We start from the raw sequence: 7,735 nt of genomic DNA, 5'->3' as shown, positions 1-7,735 counted from the left end.
TTTGGGGTCGTTTCACTAATTGAATTCAATTTGTGCTTAATCGTTTTTTCTAAATTTAAAAATGTATTGAGTACATTTAACTGGTAAATTGTTATACCATCTATATAACTACATTAAATCTTATCTTTAATGCAATTATATTGTATCTTAAATGTCAATGATAATCTTTTTATTTTGTATATGAATATTTATTCTGAATCCATATACAGAATAAAAGATTATCATTGAATTTGAGATATAAACTAATTGTATAGAAGAAGAAAGAAATCAACTATTGTATTTACTTTTATTTGTATGCTCATTTTGCTAGGTTAGATTCTTTTTATTTTTTTCCCTCCTCTTCTCTCTTTTATTTTATTTTTTCGTCTTATAAATCTAAGGTTTATATAAAAAAAATTAACATAGATCAAATTTGATAAGTTTTTAAATACTTAAAAGACTAAAATCAGTTAGTGTATATTGAAGTGATCAAACTTGATAAATTTTGAATATTTAACACTATGTTTGGATCATTGTTACCCATTGTTTCATAATGTACTGTATCGTATTGTACTGTACTGTATGGTAGATACTAGGGGTGTGCAAAAACCGATTTAACCAATAAACCGAACCGAAAAAAACACTATTGGTTTATGGATATTGGGTATTGGGCTAACGGTTTTGCAAATTTTTTTATTGAGTTATTGGTTCGGTTTTCGGGTTTATAATTTTTGTTAATGGTTAAACCGATAACCCAATAAGACTATACTAAATTTACTAGTCTTATTGTTAATGGTTAAATGATTGTTACTTTCACACTTTTTGTTAATGGTAAAACGATTGTTACTTTCACACTTTTTCCTTTGAATGTGTCTATTGTCTAAACTTAAAAGAAAAATGATTGTTACTTTTATGATTATTACTTTCATGCCAAATGCTGGAAAAATCATATGGTTTATTTGAAAATTTTCTTATCGTGTATATAATATATATGAGTATTTTCTTATTGGTTAAACCGAAAACCGAACCGTTAAGTACCATAAATCGATTAACCAAAAACCGATAAGAAATATGTTATTGGTTTGGTTATCGGTTTGAAGTATTTACAAACCGAAAACCGATAAACCGAACCAATAACACCTAAAACCGAACCGAACCGACCGATGCGCACCCCTAGTAGATACAATGTTTGGTTAGATTGTATTGTTTGTTGTTGTTTAATAACATTTTTATTGTTTGGTTTGACTGTATCGTACTGTATTGTAATTTATAAATTTACTAAAATATTCCTAATTATTCTAGGGTAGGATTTTTTATTAAAATTAAATAATGTATGGTAAAGGATAAAAAAATATTATAAAATATTATGCCATGATATAATTGAAAAAAGAAATTAAGTAACAATGGGAACACACCAAATCTGTTGTTCCATAAAATGGGGGTTTTCATTGTTACGTAACTACGAAATTTAACAATACAATACAATACATTTTAAGTAACAATCAAAACAAACATTGTAAGTATGATAATGATACAATACAATATAATGGATAACAATGATCCAAACAGAGTGTAAAGGACTAAGTTCAATAAATACATAATTAAGGAACCATTTTAGACTTAGGGTGTGTTTGGTATGAAGGAAAATGTTTTCCTCCATACCAAACACATCCTTAATCTTATAAGTAAGAGATTATTTATGGCATTTTTCTCTTTTCAGTAACTAATTTTCGCTGATTACTTGTGTAGTGTAATCGTGATTCGTCACTTTTAATTTGCTCTGAACCTTTTTGTTTTCACACTAGTTTATTTATTTAAAATATAATATTAAATTCAAAAATAAAATAATCAATACTAAAAAATAATTGGAAAATGATTAAAAACTAAATTATGATTTTTTTTTAGCTAAAATATATATTTTTGCGCTTCCCTCTCATATTCACGGGCTAATTCTCGCAAAAAGAATTAAAAAAAGAGAGATTAAGTTGGCAAGAAGTGTATGTATATATATAGATATATATTATATTTTTTTTGGGTACATTATTCAGTTTAATTTATATCTACACACAAACAAACATTGTGAATGAAATGAATAATAATTAAAGAGGTCAAAGTAAATGTGATTTCATATATTTTGACTAGTTACATTTATTCCTTAATTATAATAGCTTGTTGACTTAAATCTTTTGGAACTAAGGTAAGTTGTTGGGTGCACTACCAACTATATATATCTCCCAAAACATTTACATACAAGTACACAAAATAACATCATTGTCCATTGAGATATAGCATAGAAAATGGAGAAGACATCAACCATTTTGATCTCTCTTATTGTCTTGTTCGTTTTATTAGGTTAGGTTTCTTTTTCCCCTCCCCTCTCTCTTGGAATTCATCGCGCATCTATTAAATTATCTTTTTGGAAAAAATGAAATCATGTTTATATAATATGATTTTCTTACGAAGGATTCAGATGAACCCTTTAGCCCCTCTAGCTTTACCCCTAATTGTATATGTAACTATTTGCTTGTACTTAACTCCGTGTACAATAGATATATACATGATAATTGATTGAATGTATTCGATAAATATAGTAATAGTAATAATTAGTTACATATATAAAAAAATTTACATTATTGGTTTCTTTGTATTGTTCATGAATTAATTAATTAATTATTAATCTTAACATTTCTTTTGATTCCTTATAACATAGGTTCACCATCAAATACGGTATTGGGAAGAGAACAACAGTGTCAAACAACAAAAGATTGTGATCCCGCAACTTGTGACCCTGGATTTTTATTGAATTGTACTAATGGAATTTGTACGTGTAATCGTGGAATAAAGAATAATGCTACTTGCAAACAAGATAGTGATTGTAAAGACAAATATCCTCCTATATGTAAAGCATATTGTTTACCATCTGGATATTGTGTTTGTACTGATCATCAAAATTAAAACATGTTTGAAATATAAGAAAACAATTAATTTTATAATAGTGAAAACTTAGTCTACCAAAATGATGTTTTCACTTCCTGCATTTGAATTCATATAGTGGAGGATTTATCATGTTGGTAACTTTTAATATATATCATATATGTATCCTCAATTCAATCATTTGAATTATCTTCTCTAAGAATGATTTATTTTTTTAAAAATTCAAAAGAATTGTTGAGACTTTTTCATATTTATCTTTTATTTAATTTTAATAAGGTTCTTAATTACTTTACATTTTCTAGGAGAATGATTTAAGAATAATCAAAAGGGTAATAGTGAAAAATAATATTTTATTTAAGTCCTTAAATATTGTTTTTCAAGAGGTGTGTTATCCCTCGACAATTCACTTAATATAGACTACAAGTATTATGTAATATTTATTTCATAAATGTAATTCTTATTTGAGAGATTATAATAAATGCAATATTAATTACTCTCTCTAGTGCATAATAAATTAATAATTGAACTCTTGAGTTTTTTTCCATTTATATTTTCTAAGTGATAAGTCAAGAAAGTTAATTGCTTAAATTTATGATTTACTTTGAATTATTTTTATTTTTAAGAATAGTTTGAGAATAATTAAATTGACAAATTAAAGTGAAAGGTGGTGTTCAACTTATGTCATTTCTCTCTTTTTATGACTGTGCATGTACTGACCTGGAAGGTCATTTATAAAAAATCTTTATAAAATTACTATTTTACCCCTCTCGATAGTTGCCCCGAGTTATTTTTGATCAGTTGGTGAAGTTGGTTTGAGAATTTTAAAATATTCGATAACTATGGTTACTTGAATGGATAGATATTTATTAAATAATTAATTTATTTAATTGATGGTTAATAGATCAATGCCTAATTTATTTAATTCTCTATACTACTTGACCCATATATGTAAATAAATTATGGGAAATTTTCGCATATAGCTACCATAATTAAATTAATTATTCTCCTTAGCTAAAGTTTCCATAATTACCAACCGTAGCTATATTTTAAGTTGCTACAACTGTGATCGCGTGTATAATTTACTTTCTTTCACAGTTTTATACAAAATAGAATTCAAATTTTTTGAAAGTTAATGACGGTAATGTCAACTTGGAGAGGGTATAAAATCCCTTAATTCACGCTCGTTAGACTTTTCTACCCGTTATATCTTCTTTCTACAACCGAATTGATTTCATCTGTGTACATCTGATCCAATCTCGCCGGCAACTCACTTTTCTTCTGAGATCGTCGTATTGGCGACTACAATTCAAGAACAAATCAATTGATTTCATAATTGATTATACAACAGGTAGATAATACAATGAATTTCATCTCTTTTCTGTTTGGTGCTCTGGAGCTTTGGTTGAATCGATTGATATTTAGTTCTTCTAATTGAAGAAACTGTTTCAATTGTATTTTAATTGATCTATTAATAAGGAATATATATCTGTAATTGTTTAAGTTATTTAATCGAAATTCAAATCGAAATTGATAATCGGAGCTTTGATTGAATATATGTTTCAATTGTTTTTTGTGGAGTTAGTTGGTATAAAGTGATTTTGATTTGTAAAATTGTATAAATTAATTTTAGTTGAATTGTTATTTGAATATGTATAATTCATTGATATCTGTAGTTTATGTGTAGTTAGTGTCTGTATAAGTTATTATTTGTATAAATGTAGACTTTTATATCTGCAGTTGTATAACTGAGCTTTTTCAGTGATTAATTGTATAAATTAGTTTGTATAAAATGATTTTGATTTGTAAAATTATATAAATTAGTTTTAGTTGAATTTCGATTTGAATATGTATATTTTATTGATAGTTGTAGTTTATGTGGAGTTAGTGTTTGTATAAGTTATTGTTTGTATAAATATAAACTTTTATATCTGTATTTGTATAATTGAACTATTTCAGTGATTAATTGTATAAAATAGTTAGAAGATTAGAACCGTGTTAATTATTGTATAAATTAGTTGTTATAAAGTGATTTTGATTTGTAAAATTGTATAAATTAGTGTATGTATAAATGGATTAATAACAACTAATTTATATTTATATTTAATTGTATACAGGAATGTCTTCCATAGCTATTTTGGTAATGCATTCTGGAAAATGGGATGATACAAACTGTTATGTTGACTATGTTATTGAGGGAGTTGTTTTTAGAGAAAATGCCTCATTTACAGAGTTGCAGAATATAATTGCAACTCAACTAGCTGTGAATGTGACTGTGAAGGTACTAAAAATTGAATATAAGGTTGATCAGAGCAGTACTAGGATGGTGATACACAATGAGATGGGGGTGCGGGTATATGTAATGCTAAAAAAATCTACAAATGAATTTAACAAATACCCCCTTTGTATAACTATTTATGATAGGTGTTATCAGAACAGTGAACATTGTGAAAGTTCAACTACGGTAGCATCTGATATTTCTGGATCACTTTGTATAACTGGTTTTGAGGAATTTGAAAAACAGAAACTGACAGTTGCAGAGATAGTAATCCCCTCGATACCTTTCAAATGGAGAATTGCAGTGTAGTGATTACTGATCCATCACATAAGTATGTAAAGGTAGATCAAGTATACAATAATAAAGCTACATTGAAGTGTGTGATGGAGCAATATGCAATTGCGGAACGATTTCAGTTTAAAACAAAGAGGTCAAATTCAATCAGGTAACATCATTTGTATAAATCTGTTCAACTATTATTAGGTGTATAATTTTGACTTATCTATATATATTGGTTATTTTACGTGTAGTTATACACTTGTGTGTTTCTCTGATGAATGCAATTGGTTAATGAAGGCCTCAGATATTAACAAATTAGAAATGTTTAGAATAAGAGCGTTCAACGCTGAACATAAATGTTCACTGAAAGATAGGGTGTATTCACAACGACAAGTAACAAGCAATTTAGAGGAATTGTTAAGCCTAAATTGGTAGATCATAAAAGGAAATACACACCTGCTGACATAAAAAAAAGATATGAAGCTGGATCTTGGTGTTGATATAACTTACATGTTGGCTTGGAGAGCTAAAGAAAGGGCTTTGATTTCTTTGAGGGGCACGCCAGGAGGATCCTACAACAAACTACCTAAGTATTTGTATATATTAGGTATTACATATCCAGGATCCCATACACGCTTGCAGAAAACATATGAAGATAGATTTTTGTACCTATTTGTTGCATTGGATCCTTTCATCAAAGGATTTGACCATTGCCGACCTGTAGTCGTAGTTGATGGGAGTCACCTCCGAGGACCTTATAATGGAACTTTTGTAGCAGCAAGCACGACTGACGGTGCAGGTATATAAATATGTATTTTATATTATATATACATATATGAATTCTGAAGGACGGTTATAAATAACTCTTTGTATATATATTTATAATCTGCAATTCTGTAACTGTATAAATTTGTATGTGTAGGTCATATATTTCCACTAGCATACGGTGTCTTAGATTCAGAGAATGATGCCTCTTGGACATGGTTCTTTGAACAACTAAGAGAACCGTATGGGGAAAGGAACAATATGTGTATTGTGTCTGATAGAAACGATAGTATCATAAAGGCTGTTACGCAAGTGTATAATGATGTGCAACACTATGTTTGTATGTGGCACCTTTGGAAGAATGTTCAGACAAAGTACAGAAAATCCCATGAAAAATTAAGTCCAGTATTCTATACAATGGCTAAGACGTCCAATCAATCAGATTTTGATAGGCTAATGAAGATAGTAGAGAAGGTAGATATACGAGTAAAGGAATACTTGGAGTTAGTTGGATATGATAAGTGGTCTAGGATTTATGCACTAGTTCATCGTGGTTGGTCAATGACATCAAATATCGCAGAAAGTATAAATGCGGCATTAGTTTCAGCAAAAGAATTGCCAATTTATGATTTTCTAGAGGAAGTTAGGCTGATGTTTGGCAGATGGAATTGTGATAACAAAAAAGAGGCATCATTCACATTTACTCCCTTGATTGGAAAATTTCAGGAGATACTCAAAATCAATGAAGCAATGAGTACACGACTGATGGTATGGTTTCTATATATTTGTATATATTTGTACATAATAATCTGTTTTGATCTATTTTTGTATATTGCAGGTTTTTCTGTCAACTGAATATGTTCACAATGTCAATGATAAAGGTAGAAATTATATAGTTTGTCTTCAGAAGAAAAGGTGTACTTGTGGAAGATTTCAGTATGAAGAAATACCATGTGAACATGCTTGGGCTGTTGTGAAGTTCAAGAGTTTAGGACCAGATGAGTTCTGCTCGAATTTATACACACCGACAATAGTGTTGAAGACTTATGGTTTTCCAATATACCCATTGCCAGATAAAACATAGTGGGTGATCCCTGGTTACATAATGACTGATTTAGTTCTGCCTCCAGAATTCAAAAGGCCTCCTGGAAGACCAAGAAAAAAGGCTCGCGACAAATCAACAAGAGAGATGTTTGAATCTAAGGGGACAAATACATGCAGTACATGTGGTATTGCAGGTCACAATAGGCGTTCTTGTAGAAATCAGCCTCGGGAAGTTTAGAAATGATTCAATTTAAAATGTCTATGATGATTTTGTACATTTAATATTGCCTCACTTTTGACATTTGAATATTAAATAGAGTTGTATAGATACATGATCACGATTGGTGTTTAAGAAGTACCCCTTATGTAATACTATTTACAAATGAATTTAACAGGTACCCACTATGTATAACTATTTTCGATAGGTGTTATCAGAACAGTGAATTTTATGAAAGTTGA

The 7,735-nt window shown here is 28.9% G+C and overlaps 1 pseudogene; it reads left to right on the top strand.

Moving 5' to 3' along the window:
• Window positions 1-6,793: 6,793 nt before the first annotated feature.
• On the top strand, window positions 6,794-7,514 carry LOC125867354 (uncharacterized; annotated as a pseudogene).
• Window positions 7,515-7,735: the final 221 nt, after the last annotated feature.

Source organism: Solanum stenotomum, chromosome 6, assembly GCF_019186545.1.
Source record: "Solanum stenotomum isolate F172 chromosome 6, ASM1918654v1, whole genome shotgun sequence".
Lineage (NCBI taxonomy): Eukaryota > Viridiplantae > Streptophyta > Magnoliopsida > Solanales > Solanaceae > Solanum > Solanum stenotomum.
The sequence above is the reverse complement of the archived record's forward strand: the minus strand, read 5'-3'. Positions and strand labels throughout refer to the sequence as shown.